The 23,665-nt window shown below is 33.0% G+C and overlaps 1 protein-coding gene across 1 annotated transcript in view; it reads right to left on the bottom strand.

Annotated features, from left to right (window-relative positions):
* LOC143082408 (uncharacterized) overlaps positions 1–8,507 on the bottom strand; it is a 76,297-nt gene extending 67,790 nt beyond the window's left edge. Inside the window, exons 1-5 of the mRNA XM_076258059.1 lie at positions 7,515–8,507; positions 6,449–6,775; positions 5,180–5,485; positions 4,354–4,401; positions 3,022–3,318 (exon numbers count right to left, since the gene is read on the bottom strand). The gene's annotated coding sequence lies outside the window, so the exon portion shown is untranslated. The remainder of the gene's footprint in view (positions 1–3,021; positions 3,319–4,353; positions 4,402–5,179; positions 5,486–6,448; positions 6,776–7,514) is intronic.
* Between the last annotated feature and the right edge of the window lie 15,158 nt (positions 8,508–23,665).

Here is a 23,665-nt window from a genome sequence, read left to right as displayed (position 1 = left end):
TGTACTGTAGTACGCCGCTAGATTAAAACTGACGTGGAAAGGTAACACATGCCCACCGAAAGCTCTTTTATTGAGAGCCCAGGTGGTCGTGTGGTCTAGCGGGACGGCTGCAGTGCAGGCGATTTGGTGTCACGATATCACAGTAGCATGGGTTCGAATCCCGGCGAGGGAAGAACCAAAAAATTTGCGAAAGCAAATTTACAGATCTAACATTGTTGGGTTGATGTTTAGACGAGTTGTATATACATTATGTACACAGCCATGTATCACCATCATTGATGGCGATCCGATGGATACATCTGTTGTAGGGTTGTCACTGACTCAGACGTACTTATGAATATAATTATTTTCTGTGACTGTATCTTACATTAATTTGTAGGATCCTTTACTATAGATAATTTAGCTGATCTGTAACAATAACATCTTCATGCCTTATATATCATGTACTGTAGTACGCCGCTAGATTAAAACTGACGTGGAAAGGTAACACATGCCCACCGAAAGCTCTTTTATTGAGAGCCCAGGTGGTCGTGTGGTCTAGCGGGACGGCTGCAGTGCAGGCGATTTGGTGTCACGATATCACAGTAGCATGGGTTCGAATCCCGGCGAGGGAAGAACCAAAAAATTTGCGAAAGCAAATTTACAGATCTAACATTGTTGGGTTGATGTTTAGACGAGTTGTATATACATTATGTACACAGCCATGTATCACCATCATTGATGGCGATCCGATGGATACATCTGTTGTAGGGTTGTCACTGACTCAGACGTACTTATGAATATAATTATTTTCTGTGACTGTATCTTACATTAATTTGTAGGATCCTTTACTATAGATAATTTAGCTGATCTGTAACAATAACATCTTCATGCCTTATATATCATGTACTGTAGTACGCCGCTAGATTAAAACTGACGTGGAAAGGTAACACATGCCCACCGAAAGCTCTTTTATTGAGAGCCCAGGTGGTCGTGTGGTCTAGCGGGACGGCTGCAGTGCAGGCGATTTGGTGTCACGATATCACAGTAGCATGGGTTCGAATCCCGGCGAGGGAAGAACCAAAAAATTTGCGAAAGCAAATTTACAGATCTAACATTGTTGGGTTGATGTTTAGACGAGTTGTATATACATTATGTACACAGCCATGTATCACCATCATTGATGGCGATCCGATGGATACATCTGTTGTAGGGTTGTCACTGACTCAGACGTACTTATGAATATAATTATTTTCTGTGACTGTATCTTACATTAATTTGTAGGATCCTTTACTATAGATAATTTAGCTGATCTGTAACAATAACATCTTCATGCCTTATATATCATGTACTGTAGTACGCCGCTAGATTAAAACTGACGTGGAAAGGTAACACATGCCCACCGAAAGCTCTTTTATTGAGAGCCCAGGTGGTCGTGTGGTCTAGCGGGACGGCTGCAGTGCAGGCGATTTGGTGTCACGATATCACAGTAGCATGGGTTCGAATCCCGGCGAGGGAAGAACCAAAAAATTTGCGAAAGCAAATTTACAGATCTAACATTGTTGGGTTGATGTTTAGACGAGTTGTATATACATTATGTACACAGCCATGTATCACCATCATTGATGGCGATCCGATGGATACATCTGTTGTAGGGTTGTCACTGACTCAGACGTACTTATGAATATAATTATTTTCTGTGACTGTATCTTACATTAATTTGTAGGATCCTTTACTATAGATAATTTAGCTGATCTGTAACAATAACATCTTCATGCCTTATATATCATGTACTGTAGTACGCCGCTAGATTAAAACTGACGTGGAAAGGTAACACATGCCCACCGAAAGCTCTTTTATTGAGAGCCCAGGTGGTCGTGTGGTCTAGCGGGACGGCTGCAGTGCAGGCGATTTGGTGTCACGATATCACAGTAGCATGGGTTCGAATCCCGGCGAGGGAAGAACCAAAAAATTTGCGAAAGCAAATTTACAGATCTAACATTGTTGGGTTGATGTTTAGACGAGTTGTATATACATTATGTACACAGCCATGTATCACCATCATTGATGGCGATCCGATGGATACATCTGTTGTAGGGTTGTCACTGACTCAGACGTACTTATGAATATAATTATTTTCTGTGACTGTATCTTACATTAATTTGTAGGATCCTTTACTATAGATAATTTAGCTGATCTGTAACAATAACATCTTCATGCCTTATATATCATGTACTGTAGTACGCCGCTAGATTAAAACTGACGTGGAAAGGTAACACATGCCCACCGAAAGCTCTTTTATTGAGAGCCCAGGTGGTCGTGTGGTCTAGCGGGACGGCTGCAGTGCAGGCGATTTGGTGTCACGATATCACAGTAGCATGGGTTCGAATCCCGGCGAGGGAAGAACCAAAAAATTTGCGAAAGCAAATTTACAGATCTAACATTGTTGGGTTGATGTTTAGACGAGTTGTATATATATATATATATATTATAACAAATGGTTTATATATTGCCTTGTGCCACAAATGTTATAGGATGAACACGTTACATAATTTTTTAAACTGTCCCGGCTATATTGCTGGTTTTGTTCAGCTAATACAGGTTGGGTCAAAACCTTATTTTTTGTGTTTGAATATTGTTCCAATATTGTAATACATAAAGCATATCACATGTATCTACGAATTCCCCCAGGAAAGGCTAACTAATAACCTAAATGATAATCTCATATACGTCGCTTTTAGGAAATTGTTGAAACAAAACTGCAAATCTACAAAGTAAATCTTAGTACAATGCCTGTACCAAGTTAGGAATATGACAGCTGTTATCCATTCATTTGATCTGTTTGAGCTTTTGATTTTGCCATTTGATTAGGGACTTTCCGTTTTGAATTTTCTTCGGAGTTCAATATTTTTGTGATTTTACTTTTTAGATATAATAATAAGCATTGCTTCCAATTTCAGTTTTGTTTCTTTTCAATCTTTTGCATAAACAGTCGTAATTTTCAGAGCTGAACCTATTCTCAAATACAATATTATTGTCTACCTTCGTTCACCACAATGCTTGATAGACTTCTTTCTCCACCTTTATGGTTGACATTTGCCTTTGCGTTCAACAAAGTATTCACTATTTCTTCAAGGTCAAATTCCAGCGCAGTAGTCAATGGTGTGTCGTAAAAGTTATCCCTTATATTCACATGTCCTCCATTTTTCAATATCGATTTAACTGTATTTGCACATCGAAGCCATATCGCTATCATCAATGGGCAGATTCCTGACAAACTTAACTTGTTGGTCTCGATTCCAGTCGCTAGGAAAGCGTTTAATAAGTTCAGCTTACTCACTACAAAAAGCATTACATAGATATAGGAAGATGTGGTATGAGTGCCAATGAGACAACTCTCCATCCAAATAACAATTTAAAAAAAAGTAAACCATTATAGGTCAATGTACGGCCTTCAACACGGAGCCTTGGCTCACACCGAACAACAAGCTGTAAAGGGCCCCAAAATTACTAGTGTAAAACCATTCAAACGGGAAAACCAACGGTCTAATCTCTATCTTTTTGTTGTAATGTTATTCCGACGTATTACTTGTATTTAAATAAACCCTTATATTTGTAAAACATAGTTTAAACTAAACGTGAATCTCTGAAAGGCTATTGTTTTTAAAAGTATTTATTTTTCAAGAATCCTATATAAACCTGAATTATCTTATATCTTACCTTTAACCTTTAACTAACATTTATTTTACATTTCAAAAACGTACAACACAGTCGGAGCTCAAACTTATAGTCTGTGAACTCCATTACGATAGTAGATATACCAGTGCTAAAAATGTATATCCTAATGCGTTTTCTATAACTCTTTTTATTTGATTATACACAATGCAAACAAATTCTGTAACTGACTCATTTATAATCAACTTCACTTCACCCTAGTGTATAATGGCTAGTTTTTTTATTTAATGTTTTTATTTTTTGATTGGAATAGTTTTGTTGCACTTTCGAATATAACGTTCAGCATTTGACATTTCGTCATCGACTCAATAAAACTTTAACCTTTCAAAATAATGTGGGTTTCTTCTAAAAAATACACAAAATTAGAACGGCAAAACTGTAATAAGAATTTGATATTTGATATCGTTGTCAGCATTTCAAAATGTATGAAGAGGGAAGTGGTGAACATAATATTTTATCAATTATTTGTTAATTCGAAGCGACGAGTACCTTATTACGATATTTTATTAAATGCCGTTCAATGTTCAAGATTCAAAAATTTTCAATTTAGAATATTGTTAAATCTATGAAAAAAGCTTCACTGTGTTTATAGTGCATTTAATCTATTATAAACTGTACGTATATATCTACAATGTATACCTGATTCTTCGTCTTTGGAGTGCACTGTCTTCGTCTCCGGGAACATTTCTATAATTAAAATAAAGGACATTGTCATTTAATTTGCCTTAGAATTTGTATGATATACTTTTCACATCTTGTTCGAGTATATGATTAAAATGTTTTGTTTAAAGCTGTTGTATGTACTATTATAAATTAATTTTAGTTATTTATTGTTATTCTGTGGTTTACATGTCGAAACGTATGATAAGTTTTTTATTAATGTATTTTTCTGTCTTTAGTGTTCTTACATTTATTTATACTGTATTCCCGTTATGTAATGTTGGCGGTATATTTAGCATTGCCACGAAGCGCGGATGTTTGACTAGACTTAAAACCAAGCCGAGACCATAATTTTTCTTAAAATGTCCTGTACTTAGTCAGGAACATGGCAGTTGTTATCTAATGGTCGTTTCTATATGTATGTTGCATTATCGTTAGGTTTTTGTTGCAGTTCAGTGGTCTGTTGTTGTGCTGTTTTCCTCTTATAGTTGCCTTTATTTGCCTAAAATATCTGTGAAATTAATTGTTTTAATGCATACAAATTGGATATGAAGGGAAATGAAATACAAACATACTGTATGAAAATAACAAGATGATCGCCGGTGCAACAACTTCACACAGTAGACCAAATGACGTCAAAATTAGCAACGGTCGGTCATCGTCCGGCCTCCAACAAAGATCAAAACACAAAACGAATAGCTAGCTATAAAAGATACAGTACCGATTATGTATCGTTTTAAACTAGTTTAACGGTGAGTTCGTTTTACATTTATGTAGCTTTTAAAGGTTGGTTCTGCTATTTTACCTGCATAAATGTCAAAGGCAGTCTCTCCGTTTTCATTCATGTATGAAACATCAGCCCCTCCTTCTATTAGAGCACAACAGACTTGGAACCTTTTTTGTTGGACACATTTCATTAGTACCGAATTATTTCTATCTTTCACGAGATTTGGATCTGCGCCTTTTTCAATCATTGATATCAGCACCGAATTATCAAACCATGTTTCAACTATAAGATCGAAAAGATAGTTTCCACATGGTTGTTGGTTATTGAGAAGCAATCCTTTGTCAATCAGAGCTTTCATTGTAGTACTTTTATTAGCCATCGGTCCTAAAAAATAATAAATGTTCAGTTTTGAACATTTCTGCATATTCCAATACGCCCCTTTTTCAACATCACGGTGGAGATTAAAAAAGTTGCATCACATCTCATTTTTTTCGTATTCTTTTTTTGTAGGCAAAATAGTAAATTGAATTATTTTAACATATTTCCCCAAACATATTCCAATAATATGACAGTTGATTTCCATTCCTTTGATGTGTTTTATCATTTGATTTTGTCATTTGATTAGGGATTTCCGTTTTGAATTTTCCTCAGGGTTCAGTACTTTTGTGATTTTACTTTTTTCGACCATCTCAACATAGTCAGGTGACATTACCAATATACGTTGTCATTGTGTCGACGTCGAATCAACGCTTTTTTTTTTATTATTATATAGTTAAATGACATAACGATTTCCGGATAAATCTGTATCGCTCGTCATCTTTTTTTGGAGAAAAGGGAAAATCTAATTTTGTCACCGACCAGGGGGTATCGTATATCACTGAAATTGGTGCGTTTTAATAACACGACATATGCGTTCACAACTAATTGCAGAGTAAGAAAGTCGCTTGCACGAGTTAGAGTGGACTGTCTTTGATAGATGTCGATGATTTTATCATACATTCGGCACGCTGGGATACCTCAACAAATATTTAGGTACTATGATAAGAAGCCAATGTTAAAACTGTTTTAGAACACGGATTTATTAAAAGCGTCTCAAGAACCAAGATTACTAATTTTATACACTTAAAACCTTAAATGTTTATGTAACGATATCATTAAATGTTGATTATTATAAACGGAACTAGCATGGGCTTGTAGTTTGATGTGAAATCATATGTTTTATAAATTGGTTTGATTCGATACTTCTTTATCCCTTGACATTTCGTGGAGGATCGTCAACTTCATTTTGCATTAGCCTATCTACTAAAATTTGTATATTTACGCACAAATAGTAAGACAAACACAAACCTGATTTGCAACAAGCATGCGCTGCATTGTTTCCGTCCACTCCAATATGGTTAACGTTTGCACCTGCTTGAATCAATTCGTCAGCAGCTTCAAACAACCCGTTCTTTATGGCTAAAATCAAAGCCGATTCTTCCCCCTCTTCAGCTAGGTTAGGGTTTGCTCCAACTAGAAGTAACTTTGAAATAGCTATCGAAATTGGTAGTTGCGGAAAGTGATTTCGAATTCTTTTAACATCATTATTGAAGGTTGATAATAAAGTTGATACCCCATGCCTTGTCTCAATTTCTTTAACAGTAATACCAGCATCTATGAATAACTTCAGCTGACCTAAAATAGATAAAAAAAAAATTATAACCGTATATTCACTTTACTCTTTTGTTTGTTCATTTATCCTGATACTCAGTTCATTCTTTTCATTTATTCATTCATATTTTTTTATCAGTATTTTGATACGCAATTATTATAGATTATCGTTGGTTATCTCAACGAGATCGGATATCTCGCTTGTGCCGGTCCGGCGTAAGTGAGAAAAGAAATCGAGTTGAGATGACCAATGATAATCTGTTTATCGCTTATACATATGAAGACGTTGTCAATTTCCTTGATAACAGCACGTGTTCTCTTAGTTTCTAGCGATAATTTTCATATCACTCGACGCCTCTGAGAAAGGAATTATCAGTCAGCAAGATCAAAGTAAAAAATTCTTAAAATAGCGATAAACTAGAATGTGTCCACTGTTTGCTTAAGCTGTCGGTTATATAGTGGATATCATATAGGGAGAAGTTATCAATCAAGTGTGCAAAATTCGATAATAGTACCTCAAATGTAATAATTTTTTTGTCGAAAAAAAAACCAAATCAAAAACAAACAAGTAACTGTTGAAAAAATAATATGATGTAGCCTTCTAGTTCCGCGATTTTAATATTCAGAAATAAATAATACAAAAGCAATAGCATTGTAAATAACTTAAAAGGCGACCTTTTCAAGCTTTTTCAGCTAAAATAATTTGAAAAAAATAATTATCGACTGTGAAAGTTATCACAAAGAGTATTTTCATTAAACTCACTGAAAGATTTGCAGCACTGTATTGCAGTCATACCGTCCCTTCCTTTACTGGCCCCAGCCTTTATCAAAGCAATAATGCCTTCTCGTGTAACATGTTCATTGAAAGCAATCATCAGAACAGATTTGCCTCCGTACTCTTCATTTGGGTCGGCGCCATGTCTAAGAAAATCTTGTATTAATGACGGACAGTTCATAGCGGCCAAACAAAAACAATTTATCCAACCAAGCTTTGTTACTCGCCCTTTAAATGATACATTAGCCCCCTTTTCTAATAATATTTTTGCGTTTTCACTACATTTATGTTTAAGAGCAATAAAAAGAGGCTGATGACCATACGGTGGGTTTCCCCAGTTTTCATTCACATTAGCTCCATATTTCAGCAACAGTTTTAACATATTTGCGCCATCGTCTCTCTGAGCTAAAAAGTGAATGGGTCGGAAATGTTGTCCTTGAAATCCAATGTTTACGTCTGCTCCACATTGACACAATAGACTTGCTGCTTCATACTGATTTTCCTTCACAAGTGTATATAATGCCGTACTCTTATTAGGAAATACCTCGTCTATATCTAAATCCCGATCATTCTCCAAACATCGAATAATATTGATTTTGCCGGATAAAGCCGCATAGTAAAATACATCTCTCAAAACTTTTTTGTCCCAGCTTGTTGTGAGTGCTGTTTTGAATGAACTATCACTAACAGTTTTTAGTAAATAATCAACCATGTCTTCATTGCGCCCTTCACATGCAATGTGTAGGGCGTTTTTGTCAGTACTTGTTGTATCCTTTAAATTAGCACCTAAACCCACCAACACTTTTAAAAGATCAGCAGATCCAAATTCTGCGGCATAATGAATTAATTTTTTACCATTTTCACAGAAATTCAAGATAGCAGTCTTGTGTGATGTCTTGTTACACAAAGACAGAAGAGAGTCACTACATTTAGAATCAACTGCTTTCCGTAATACTTTCTTGAACAAAATGTCGTCCTCCATTTTTATTTCATTTTAATCAAAACAACTGTGGATATCGATCGAGAGATAAAATTCTAAAATGCATAACGATATAGTAGACAACAGAAGAATGCGTACACTTGTGTCTGGCATACACAAATGTAATCCTGGTATCTTTGATGAGTTTATATCGTACATGTATCGAATAAGATATATACTGCATTAACATTGATTGTATCATTTTTAAGACAAACGATACAATGACAGAAGAATTAACAACTTCATACTTTATTTGCGACGTCAAAATTTGAAACATGGGAATATATGTGTGTTTTTACAATTTTAAACATAAATTAAAAAACGAGTACATATACCCCCTTTTCTAAAATGTCATTTCGGGTAAATCAAGAGTGAATCATGTGCGAAAATTGTCTGAATCAATATTTTATGTGAAAAATGACTTTTGACTCAGATAGATATGAAACAAAACATCCTTTTTTTATCATGTAAATTTAATTTATACAAATGGTTACTTTAATTCAGCGAATGAGACGTCAAATGCGCGATTCTACGTCAGAGCTAATGTTAATCTAACCATGTGTCTGTCAAAATAAGGATTCGGTCCCAGTACTTATATTCTTTCATTCCTTTACGAGTGGATTTTAAATAGATAAAACAAATCGTATAACACAGCAATGAACGAGGTTGTTAAATTTGATGTATGTCATAATTAGCTCACTAGAATCAAGAGGGCCAAGTGAGCTTTTCTCAAGTTTTGGCGTGTGACGTCCAAAACTTTTACAAAAATCTTATCCTCTGAAACTGCTGCGCAAAATGGAACCAAACTTGGCCTATATCATTCTAATGGTATCTAGTGTAAAACATGTATCCGATGAATTGAATTAACATAACCAGCAAAATTTTGGGTAAAAAAAAGAACTCCAAAGAAAAAAAGCGGAAGGTCGATTCCTTCTTAAAAGGCAACATCAAAAGCTCAAACACATCAAACGAAGGAAAACCACTATCGTATCATTACTTGGTACAGGTCTTTCATTAAGGCGAAAATATTTGATAAATAATATATTGATTTTAAAGCAAGCTAAAAAGTAAAATAACAAAAATATTGAGCTCCAAGGAAATTAAAATCGGGTGGTCCCTTATAAAATGCATAAGCAAAAGCTCAAGCGCATCAAAAGTATGTTTTATATAAAGCTTGCTTCTTTTAGGTTTTTACAGTTTGTCCATTACTTAATCGATTGGTTAACAGTACGTTATATACGGCGGTTGGTCTAATACAAAGCGGAGGTTAGACATTTGTTACTCAGATATATATTTGATTGTTAATTTTCGGTATTTCTTGACATAGGGTTTTCTTCAATTTTACATTATCATCTACCATTGGTAGGTCCAGGCGTGTTAAAAACTGCGGGTTTCATTAAATTATCGGAGGTGTATAATTTTGATTGATTTTTTTTTCACACTCGATAAGGCTTAATTAAAAATAAATCGCATTTGGTATGCTATGATGCATATTCCCTGGTGAATACCAAAAGTTTCTATAGCAACAAAATAAAATGGGAAACGACAACAAAAGTTATACGCCTGTGACGGATTTTTTTCTAGAGAAAAAGCCTCTATTGTCAAATACATATTTTCAATATAAATCTACATTTATAACAAAAAACCAAAACGTGAATGGCTACAAAAAAAATAATTTCTTCAAAAAAATGTGTATTCAAAATTGAGAATTCGACCAGTGTTTCTCAGTGATGTATATATATATAGTTATCAAAGGTATCAGGATTATAATTTAATACGCCAGACGCGCGTTTCGCCTACATAAGACTCATCAGTGACGCTCAGATCAAAGTACTTATAAAGCAAAACAAGTACAAAGTTGAAGAGCATTGAAGATCCAAAATTCCAAAAAGTTGTGCCAAATACGGCTAAGGTAATCTACTCCTGGGATAAGAAAATCCTTAGTTTTTCGAGAAATTCAAGTTTTGTAACTGGAAATTTATAAAAATGACCATATAATTGATATTCATGTCAACACTGAAGTGCTGACTACTGGGCTGGTGATACCCTCGGGGACGAAACGTCCACCAGCAGTGGCATCGACCCAGTGGTATAAATAGTTATCAAAGGTACCAGGATTATAATATCATACGCCAGACGCGCGTTTCGTCTACATAAGACTCATCAGTGACTCTCAGATCAAAATAGTTATAAAGCCAAACAGGTACAAAGTTCAAGAGCATTAAAGACCAAAATTCCAAAATGTTGTGCAAATATAAGGTTAAAGTCCGAGTTAGCCTTTACCCGCCATATTTTATAAATTAAATATCTCGAAAATGAACTCCATTACCTATCAATATTTTTAGCTAATTTTGATCTTTAACTAATACTCTTCCAGCTTAAAGTATCAATTTGGAATTCTTGATTTATTTATTTTAACCTAAGATCACCTAAGTACATCCTTTTGCAGTTATCTCCATAAAAAATTACATATGTCACTAAATGTATCTGAAGTATACTTTTATGGCCATTCAATGAAAAAGCTTTCCTTCTAAAGCTCTTTTCTTGTATATAATTCACGATTAAGTTTTCGATTTTTACCAATACCTTTTGCTTTGCTTTTGCATAGAGTTGAAAAATACCAAATGAATATCAAAACTTAATCGAAAATAGTCGATAGCATAATGACAATGAAATGGTAAAAATTGAAAAAGGCTAAAAGACAAACTTCAGTATTCAATATAGAACAACATAGAAAAATAAAGACTGAACAACACGAATCGAACTAAAAACAGGGTTAAGCTTGGGTGCCCAGGAAGGGTAAATAAATCCTGGTCCACATTTTACATTCGTCGTCTAGCTCGTGGTTATGCAAATTTAAACATCCAAGGACGTATCGTGTTTTTGATATAAATAAAAACAGTAGCTTAATCAATATACTATACAAGAACATAAAGATGTGCATTTATGGAATTAAACTAATGATAAAAATGAGATTAGTCCTGGAAAGGTCCTTCGATAAACAGTCAAACGATAAAACTGACAGAAGGAGTAATGGTAATTCTGTTATCCTCAAGAACTAAATCTCTTTGAAATTGATAGGAGGATTGTTAGTTTTTATTTATATTGATGTTCATAGTAAATGTATAGTAATGCGAACTTAGTGTTATTAACTTCCAAATGTAGGTCATATTGGTGTTGAAAAAAAAGTTTCAAGTAACTGAAGGTTGCATTATAGTTTTTCGATAGAGCATGGAATTATCCTATGGTTATGATTCTACTGTCGTTAAAATAAAAACAAAGAGTTTCTGTGTTCATGTTATTTTTAATCTAAATATGTGGATAATATTTGCACGTAAAATCTTTTAGTTGTTGATGGCCAGGTGTTTCTTTATATCTATTTAAAACAATTGTTAGGGTGTCAGTTCACCGAAGGTGCTCCCAATTCGCATGATAGACAGTTCGCCGATTATTGTCATATATACACGTGTCTAATGTCAGTTCATTTAAAACTATTGAATAATTTGTTTAATAAAAAAAAATATCACTTTGGAAACTGTAAACACGTGGGATATTATATTATTGTGTTAACATCGTAGTCAAGAAAAACGTATAAACACTGTAACTACATGTAGATTTAGTTTAAACATATTTTATTTACTCAAAGTAAAATGGATTGGACACAAGTAAGCCATACTTATGAAGTCCGCTCCGAATGACAATAATTTACAATACAATATTAATATGAGCATGCAATATCAAAATAAACAATATTTTACGAGTCTATCAATTGACACTGGTATTAAAGAGATAATCGTAACTGCAATTACGATTATCCCAATATGGCGACGGTAGATATAGGTAAAATCTTTACACTCATTTTTCTTAAATGTAGCATGTTTTTGTCAATAGTTACTCAGCTGCAAGGTTTATCTATACCATTTCATCATATTTGAATCGTAACGGTGCACTGGAATTGTCTAAGCGCTTTGAAAATAGCCGTTGAAAAATTCGGGATGATAATCGTAACTCGGAAAAAAGATAATCGTAATTATGGTATTTAAAAATAAAAAAGATAATCGTAACTGGAAACTGTTTTATTGATATTGACACTAAAAACGTATAGATGAATTATTTACGAAACGTCACAACATCTTATGACATTTCTTTTTATGCATATATAATTAATTGTTCTTATGAAAACAGCTACATACTAGTATATTATAAAATTGGAAGGGTGAACAAGCTTCGAGAAATTTGGAAATGGGAAAACACGAACTTTGTTAATTTACAGAAATTTATTGACCTAGGTATGCCACAAAATATGTGAATGAGCGATGGAAATTATGATACATGACAATAATTGTCAGGCGACACGCATGTGTCACCTTACATCAGATTTCTGATTAAGACAGTAAACAAAAAATAATTTATCCTGAAGTAAATAGTAAATATAGTTAATATTGTTTAAATTATTTTATTGTAGGTGGTTATATGTGCTATTTCTGCCCCCGGGAAGCCACTGCTGATTTAATTCTAGAATATACCCTATTATGCCATAACGAAGTAGGAAAGACATTTAGTATTCGTCAAAAACCGTTTGACGAGAAATTAGTGGCTACAGTTTTCATGTCACTTCGATCATTTTTCATGGATGATATCACAACTTAAAAGTTATGATGAACAAGGGATAACTTTGAAAAGTGTTTTACAGTGTCATTTCTTTTATAGCTGACTATGCGGTATGGGCTTTGTTCATTGTTGAAGACCGTACGGTGACCTATATTTGTTAATTTCTGAGTCATGTTGGTCTCTTGTGAAAAGTTGTCTCATTGGCAAACATACCACATCTTCTTATTCATATTAGCTACTTCATGACTGTCACTGAAATTTCAGTATGTCAGATATAAACTATAAACAACACAAATTCAATTTTGAATTATGATAATATGACATCCTTAAAACATTTAATGCTATATAAGACTAGAGAATGTTTGGCCCTAAATAATAAACAAAAGTAACAAAAAACAAAAGTGACAATAAACAATAGTAACAATAAACTGGTAACTATTCTAGATCCTTTACCATCCACACTGTTTAAATAAACGTCCTAAATTACATGGGAATTTGATCAAAACATTTGAATTTAATTTTTGAAATCATATATCAGTATAAAATAGAAAAAAGTGAATCCAAAGGAAAAATATGGACCGCTAAATTTATTGATAAGAACTAAATCATCAGCGTATAACAGATATGATATATCATTATCATTTAACTTGGGTGGTTCACATGTTGAGTCAAAAATAGATGGTAAATCATTAATATATAAAGAAAATAATGTAGGGCTTAAAATACACCCTTGTTTTACCCCAACTGAGGAATTAAAAAAATCAGTGATACCTTCCGAGATCTTTACCAAGTACAAAACCTCTTTATACATATCTTTCATTATACTAAAAAAAAGGGACCATCTATGTTGTAATAAGACAATTTGTAAAAGAGGGCATCTCTATTAATAGTATCAAATGCCTTCCTGAAATCAATGAAACAGGCATATATCTTTTTTGACATATGAAAATGTGGTATACGTGACTTTCATTTTGAGCAATGAATTGAAAGGATTGCACTTTTGGAATATGGGATATAGCTAATCCATCCCTTTTCTCATCAATTAGAGATATATAGGTAAATTTATCCTAGATATTAACCTGTAAGTTTCTTCATTTATTTTTTATATGCGTTAATGTCATCGTTTATCTGGGCATTACATTTTTAACACACAAAATACCATTGAAATGCTGAAAGACACATTTATTATGTTTCAGTTACTATTATCATATAAAGAAAATTACGATTATCAAAGAAGAAAAATACCATAGAGTAACGATTATCATCCCGAATTTTTCAACGGCTATTTTCACAGGTCTTAGACAATTCCAGTGCACCGTTACGATTCAAATATGATGTAATGGTATAGATAAACCTTGCAGCTGAGTAACTATTGACAAAAACATGCTACATTAAAGAAAAACGAGTGTAAAGTCGCCATATTGGGATAATAGTAATTGCAGTTACTATTATCTCTTTAATACCAGTGATTGAGAAAAAAGATGAAACAGGAATAGATGTAAACATTGAAAACGATGATGATGATGATGATGATGATGATGATGATGATGATGATGATGATGATGATGATGATGATGATGATGATGATGATGATGATGATGATGATGATGATGATGATGATGATGATGATGATGATGATGATGATGATGATGATGATGATGATGATGATGATGATGATGATGATGATGATGATGATGATGATGATGATGATGATGATGATGATGATGATGATGATGATGATGATGATGATGATGATGATGATGATGATGATGATGATGATGATGATGATGATGATGATGATGATGATGATGATGATGATGATGGTGGATGTACCGTAAATACATTTTCTACATAACAAGAAATCTCTCAGACCTTTTGATAAAAATATATTCACATGTTCTTCATACGAGAGGAGAGATTCGGATTACCAGATGTAAGTAACTTAACATTTAATATAAGGTCATCAGGAAGCCATCTACATGTAGATCGTTGAATATTGTTGTTATTTGTAGAAATATTGATTTTGTTATCAATAAATCAAATCAAACTAGATTATTTTTTATAAACCTGTTCAGGCACACCAATGACTCTACAATCTGCCTGAACCTGTTTCTCGGCATTGTACAAGGTCATATTCTTCTCTGACTGGTGATGCCGTCTTTGCATCCAAACCATTTGGTGTTGACATAATTGATATGTCAGTTTTACCTACATGAATAATATATTAATTGGTATTGGTTTCGAACTAGCTGACAGTATCTGCATTTACTTTTAGATTTCTTTTGTGGAGATGTATATGTACCCTTCCGTGTCCTGTTTGAGTTTGCGTTAGCTGTATTTCTGTTCTATATCAATCTAATGAGTTAAGCATTTTTCATTGATTCTTATAGTATGTTCATTTGTTTTAATGTTACGCCACTGTCCTAGGTTACGGCGAAGGTTGGTGCTTTCAATATAGTTTAACCCCGCAACATTCTGTATGTGCCTGTCCCCAAACTAGAGACTATTAACTTAGTGGTTGTCATTTGTAGCTGTATCATATTTGTTTTTCGTTCATTATTTTGTACTTCAACTAGACCATTAGTTTTCTGGTTTGAGGTGTTTAACATTTGTTTTCATTTCGGGACCTTTTATATTTGACTTTTCGGTATGAGTTTTGTTCATATTTGAAGACTGTACGGTGAATATAACTGTTAACTTCTATGTCATATGGTCTCTTGTGGAGAAATGTATCTTTGACAATCATACCACATCAACTTTTTTATGTACCTGCAAAGATAAAAAATACGTGTTGTCTTATTAGACATGTTACGAAAAGGTATATTCTCGACGCTGAGGTTGACAAATTAGACGTTTAATTTGGGGACGGTGTCCAAACATTAATTATAGGTAAATTTAAATACTGGGCGTCTTGGTTAATTTAAATCACAATTATCTAGAACATCATTATGAAAATTGCTTTTGTGATGTTGCTGACTATCATAAGACATGAAAGGTGTACACGTGTAAGATTAGTGGGTTGGAAAAAGGGGGGCTGAGAGTTATACAAGTTCATTCGATTCTAGATTTGTAATATACATATATAGTAAGTCAGTTAGATATTAGTTTTATTGTTGTATTACAGTTCCTTTAAAAGTTCAATTTGTTGCTCCCCTAATCCAACACAAAGCTCTACAGTCTGGTTGATTTTTTTCTCTCGGGTGTCTCCATAAGCTTCCAATGACTCTGGAAGTTTTTAAGCGTCTTATAGCGTGTTTGACATATACCCGACACTCTGATATATATTTACATTTTCTTCTTTCTGCTCGTGGTTTAGCTCTTAGTTGATGGCGTCTGTAGGAGGTAACAAGGGTTGATCGACATTGATATTTTTTTCCCCTAATATGACAAAATTCTAGGGGGTAAAAAACTGGTGAGTAGTAAGTCATATTTTACACAAACCTCTTATCGTTCTGAACATTCATGAACTATTTGCCACTGGACGTTAAGCAACCAACAATTAATCAATCACAAACCCCTTATAAAGAAAATACAAATTGAGCCGAAATTGTAAAAATTGGAAAATACATGCCATCGAAGCTATATGGCCGGGTATAAATTTTCTATAATGCAGCATGTTTCAAGTTGAAATTATATCAAAATCGTGTTAAGGTTTTTCAAAACAGACCCCGTTGTAAAAATATTTAGTGGCAAACAACTGGATCTAAATACATACACTCCTTTTTTTGCACCTGTCCTAAATCAGGAATCTTAAGTTTAGTGGTTGTCGTCTGTTGTGTGGTTAATAAGTGTTTCTCGTTTTTCGTTTTTTTTTTATAGATTAGACCGTTGGTTTTCCCGTTTGAATGGTTTTACACTAGTAATGTTTGGGGCCCTTTATAGTTTGCTGTTCGGTACGAACTAAAGCTTCGTGTTGAAGGCCGTACCTTGACCTATCATGGTTTACTTTTATAAATTGTAACTTGGATGGTGAGTTGTCTCATTGGCACTCATGCCACATCTTCCTACATCTACTCTTTTGTTTGCTTTAATTTCTTCACTATAAAAAAATGACCCTTACATATATTTTCACAAGTATGTATAAAACAGATTATAAAACTTAAGATTATATGCAAGGTCTACTAAGGGCTCGCCGAAGAATTCATACACATACATGTATGTACTCCGTGACTCGTACATCTACTGCATTTACATGACCCCTCCCTTTTTTACATTATATTTTCTTAAAACAAATTATGGAATTTATTAATACCTATTTATTATATTTCTTTCGGGTGTCTCCATAAGCTTGTTATTGAATATTCGTTCCATACTGAATTGCCTCCAAAAGGATCCGTGCAGTTTTTTTAAATAATATTCAATGTATACTACATAGGTAATATCTTTTGTGTTTTGACACAGTCCCCGCATTTAAAATGTAATTTGTCAACCTCTGCGTCGTGAATATACCTTTTCGTAACATGTCTATTCGTACCAAAGAATTTAAATAAGAAATGTTTCAAATTCGAATGAGGATAGCGAAAAATCGTTTGTTTTTTTAGATGATGCTGAAGTAAGCTGAATGATGATAATGAATGGCTGCTTAATCCATTTTATTGTACTATGATTACTTATTCTGCTTTGTAGTATATCGACACGCTAAGTTGTACTTTGGTCGTTCTGGTATACAAAGTCAACCGGGAGACATGTCAAGATATCCGAATACTTAAGTTTGACTGCGAGTCTTTCCGTTCCCTGTACTCATTGAATTAACTGTATAGTTACAGTCAAATCATAGTTATCGTGTTACATTTTAGTATATTTAAAAGAAGCTTTACAGGAAACTATCAAAATTATATATGCTGTTCTATATTAACTTTAATAACCTTTATACCTGTTTTCAAGTTTTAATTCTTTATCCTGAAGAAAATCTTTTAAGGCAATAAATTCTTGTATCTTTGCCGAGATATGAAGTATGTTTATTTTTGTCTCAATCTCTGCCCCTCTTGATGCTGTAACTAACTGTTGTCTTATTCTTTTCATACACAGATTTTGAACCCGTTTCTATGTTTTTAAGAAAATCCAGGAATTGATCCCTAGAATCTCGTACATCCGGTTGTCTACATCTTCCACATATATCCATGCCTGATATAGCGAGTTGTGATATTTTTAGAGAACTAAACCCTCGTTCTTTGTGTAATTACCACCCGCATCGAATGATGTATTCGGCAGCCTTAAATAGTCCATTTGTTTATAAAGTCATTAAAACCGATTCATTGGAATGATAGCGTGATTTCGAATAGACGTTCATTCTGTTAAAATATGACAAATATAAATATTTAAATTCCTAAAAAGCAATGGAAATAATGATATACTAGTATTATGGTAATTATTCAACACACAAGACAGCAACGCACACTTACAAGCACTCATAACCAAGTGAACAATGGGGTTGCTTATTGTGTAACCCCTAAAGAAATAAACAGAAAAACATTAAAATACCACAACAAAACAAATATTTCCTTCTTAATATGCGCGCATATATTTTTTTTTTATCTTGTATGACACATTAGTCAAAAACTTTTTTTTATAGTTAAATGTGGTATAATTCGACAATTCCAATTTAAAAATATTATCTTGTCATTTTTTCTCAAACGTAGCAATTTTTAAAATTTGTTAAGTAACTATTCCATTTATTCTTCCGCAAAAACAAGATTTTCTATCTAAAATAACTTCTATAAAATATAAATCATAAATTTGATAAGCGTATCTAAATAAACTAAACCATTTTATAAAGGTTATTTTAGATAGAAAATCTTGTTTTTGCGGAAGAATAAATAGAATATGTTTCATGTACAAATACAAATAGATTTCAAGTCTGGACTTCATATATGTGTATCAAGGCAACCCGTTGTTCCAACACACCTATATTACGCCATACTTTTATTCAGCAGTACAATTATATATAAAGACAAGGGTTAATAGTTGTGACATACGAATGTCAACTTGTAGAGTTTAAACCACATCTTCCTATATCTATTTAATCAATGTTCCAGAAAAAAGAAACCAACATTTCAAAATTCCAAACCTAAAACACCGAGCAACTCATTAGTCGTCCTGAATATGCATTGCATTTTTGTCACTTGATTTACCATTGTTTGAACAATGCAAAGTTAGTAACTTGCTATTGGGAAACAAACAGGCATTTAAAACCAACTATAAAACATGTGATGCTAAATGTCCTCAGATCTTACGATCCTATGACAGTGTCGTGGAACTTAAACATGGAATATGGGAGAGAAAAAATTTCTGTCAACATATATGCATGCATGTTCTTTCCGAATGAAACTCTTCGATATTAAATGGTAATCCAAATGTGTGGATGACTCATTAGTAATTTGTGTCCATGTTTTCTACTTCTAAAACTGTGATAAATGTGTTTTAACACTAACACAAAAGTTTTAAACCACTTCGAAAAAGTCAAATTTTCGAGATTTCAAAAAACAAAATTTTAATTTTAAAACATTTTTTTTAAATTAAAAAAAATTTAATTACGACAAGAAAGAAAAAATATAAAAGTTGTGTATCTAATAAAACGGTACTACATGGACGTAATTAAAGACAAATCAATAAATAAAATGATTTTCATTTATCAAATCAAAATTAATCTGAATAAAAAATGAACATCAATTTTATATTGATAAGACGTTAAAATGTGTTCAATGGAGAAATCAAACATTCATGTAGCGTATAAAGAATACATGTGAAACGATATCAATAATAGTTTTCTTTATGCATATTTTTCAGAAATTATGTCGCATATTGACCATCGACCATTGACTTTTCTGACCGATTTATAAAGATGCAACGCCGACACAACCTTTTCTAAAACTTTCCTCTGCCAACAAAGGTCTTGGTAGCATTAATTCAGACAATATCCTTCATCACAATTCAGTCTAATTGTAATTAGCTTCTTCTGTAAAGATAAGTATAGGAAAGGAGATGTGGTATGATTTCCAATAAGACAACTATCCGCAAAAATTCAAATGAAGTGGATGTAAGCAATTTTAGAAAACTGTACGGACTTTAACAACGAGAAAAACACCATACTGTATGGTCGGCTGTAAAAGGTCCCGACATTAAAAATATGAAACAATCCAGTTCAAAAAAGAAACAGTCTAGTTGACAACAAAACAATTTACGGAAAAACAATTATGACAGACATGAACAACAACAACCATTGAACTTTATTCTCCTAACTCAAGAAGGTTAAACATTTTTGTGCGCAATCAACCCACGCTTAACTTGGGACAGTGATGTAACAGTATAACAAATTGTAAAACTCAGTTGAAAAAAAACTTAAGTCGAGACAAAGAACAACATTAAAACATTAAACAAATCCAGACCAAACGTGTCAAGGTGTCTTTCCATTCCGTGCCCCTAACAACATTAAAGATACTTGAGTACTAATCTGAGAGTACTCGCAATTACTGACAGCTAGTAAACAGATTACAACCCATAATATATTAATGTATCTAAGATTTAAGTATCTATCAGTACACACCTAATGTCAAATGTAATTAACGATGTTAGTTAATACATTTGTTCTTTTCGAAACTTTCTATATAATCGTTTACGTAATTTGGTCTCTGATAGCAATACGTATCATTGGAAATCATACCACATGTTTTAGGTTTTATTTAGATGAATTACTTCAAATTTAAATGTATATCGCACATGATCATTTCAACTTTCCAATTAAAAACTAATTTCTCAGAAGTAACATATTGTCCATAAAAATATTCCAGCATACTGTTTACTTGTTCCTTTTTGTAGCATGTTTAATTTTTTAATTTACTATTAACAAAATATGCCATATGGTATCCCAAAATAATAATTTGTTAACATATGCTACCATTTGTCTGTTTCAAAGCATTGAGTTTTTTCTAAGATGGATTTTTCAATTTCAATTGTGGAATTGTGGAATACAGGGTTGAAAAAACAAAAGTTTTGATTGAACTTATGTCAGAGAAAGATGGAGATAAAAAATAATCCAGAAGGTTTTTAAAACCATAAATGTTAAATACCACTAAACAGTTTCACATTATTTCTGAAGAACTTCTTTCGTTACGAAGATAGTCTTTGTCAATCTAATTGATTATGGACTTTCCGAATTGATTTTCCTCTAAGTTCAGTATTTTTGTGATTTTACTTTTTTCTTTCGTGGATCAGGCAATGTACTGTTGTTTGTATAGAATTTTGTGAAACTCAGGTACCCAGTACAAACAAGGTAAGTCCTCCAATTTTCTGTTCAATTAAATGTTTATTGAATCCATGAATCTACCTACGTTACCGTAGAAAATAATCACACATTACCAAATTAGCCTACAGGAATGTACTTATTACACTAAAACAGCTGCAGCATAGATACGAGGACAAACAATAGAAAATCCAATTACAAAAACCGATTCAAAAATATTAAGATGATAGTCGTCTTGCAATTTTATCGATTGTGTGGTATCCCTGATTGTGAATCATTGATTTAGAATATTATGAATTAAAAATAGTATATTGACAACTTAATATTTATGACCTGTATTCCGCGTCATAGCTGATTGTTGTTTATATTACAGAATAAAACATTTATTGTATTTTGATAAGCTACCGTTTGTGTTCAGTGACTTTTTTAAAAAGAAAATCAATAACAAATGAAAATTGACACATGGATGCACTATAATCATAAGGTATTGTGTTATAATTGTTTTATAATGATATATAATTTATTTCAAATTTCATGGCAAAACGAGTTAAAGGTAAGATAACTACTTTTGTATGATATATATACTTCCAAACATCGATTTTTTTCATTTTTATTTTCATACTTAGGATTTATAACATTTGTCATGTTGATTCAATGAAGAAAAAGTAATGGATGGATCAAAGTTTGTCGATCAATTGGTTGAAGCGATTAATACGCAGGATGTCAAAACTCTTCTCCATCTGTGTTGTGATAGTTCCAAAAGGGATGACATTTTGAAATTTACAGACGACGATGGAAATAGACTAATCCATCTTGTTGCTTCTTTTGGTTCAATTGACCTTATACGAACTTTAATTGAAATAGGTGCTGATGTGAAAGAGAAAAATTGCGACCAAAAAACTGTTTTACATGTTGCTAGCTCGTATGGTAATACGAAAGTAGTAACGTATCTATTACAAACTGACGATGACCTCAAGAATGACGCGACAATATGTGAAAAGAAAGATTACAAAAATATGTTTTATTACGCTGCCAAATCTGGAAATATAGAAACAGTCAAAAGTTTACAAAATATTGGTCATTTTGATATCAACAAAATATTCCCGAATGGAAGTACAACATTATTGGTGTTAGTTAAAGAGGATGATTCTAAAGGCGTTGAGACTTTGTGTCGATGTGGAGCTGATGTAAATGTTGGAAGTATCAGTATGAATAGTATTGAGCATGGATATAAAGCAATTCATGTGGCTTCGGAACAATATAGTTCACGGAACAGACATGACAGAGATGTAGAAATGATCCGGATACTCTTAAAATATAATGCAAACGTAAACGAACCATACATAACATCAGAGTCCATCATGCAACCTCTTTTCATGGTTTTAAGAAGGAGAAAATTACACAATGCTAGTGTGTTGTTAGAGAATGGGGCTGATATATCATTTCAGGGGAAAACTCAAGATGAAACAATTGGGTGTTTTTGTTTAGCGATACAAAGGTGTCCATCCCTTGTTCCAGAATTCATCAAACGTGGTGCAAACCTGTACGAGACACACCAAAACTGTTCAGTTCTGATGATTGCCATATACAGCAATGCCGGCAGTGAGGTTATTGAGGCTTTAGTGAAAGCTGGTGCAGATATCAAATTTGGTCGAAACGGAAAAACTGTTATACAATGTTGTGAACGTTATGGTAATTATATATTCTTTTTTTCTACTCATATCGATCGAAAAGCAATAAAACTAACTTGTGCACTTATCTCACCCAAATTAAACAAATTAAAATTGACCGACGACAGGAATGATTCTGATTCTGAAATCACCTTATTAAATAAAATAGGAGAACTATTGAAATTAGTAATACATTTAACATAAATTAAATATACTGTTTTTTTAAACAAAAAGGGGTCGTATATACAATTTTTGCTTTATGTAACGAAGGCTCTTATATATTGTAAACTCCCACACTGAGTCTTAAAACAAATATATCGAAGTTTGCTGAGTTTGATAAATTGATATTTTACGAATTCACGCAGTATCTTCCCAAAGACAAACTTCTTGCAGATGTTTAAAATTTCACTTTCGGAGATATTTTTGAAACTCCATAACCAGCATTTAAAGGATTGCTTGAATATCAACTATCCCAATGAACATGAAATAAACAATGTTTTCGACGGTCGAAGGGTTTCTTCGTATATCGATCTTTTCCTCCATTTAGAGAAAGAAGCAGAAAAACGACTTCAAATTAAAATCTATGATAAGTTTCCTCATGGTTATTCAATTTCTTAGAAGTTAAATACCTACCCTATCA

The sequence above is a fragment of the Mytilus galloprovincialis genome, chromosome 7 (assembly GCF_965363235.1).
Source record: "Mytilus galloprovincialis chromosome 7, xbMytGall1.hap1.1, whole genome shotgun sequence".
Taxonomy (NCBI): Eukaryota; Metazoa; Mollusca; class Bivalvia; order Mytilida; family Mytilidae; genus Mytilus; species Mytilus galloprovincialis.
Note: the sequence above shows the minus strand (reverse complement) of the source record. Positions and strands in the feature narration are given on the sequence as shown.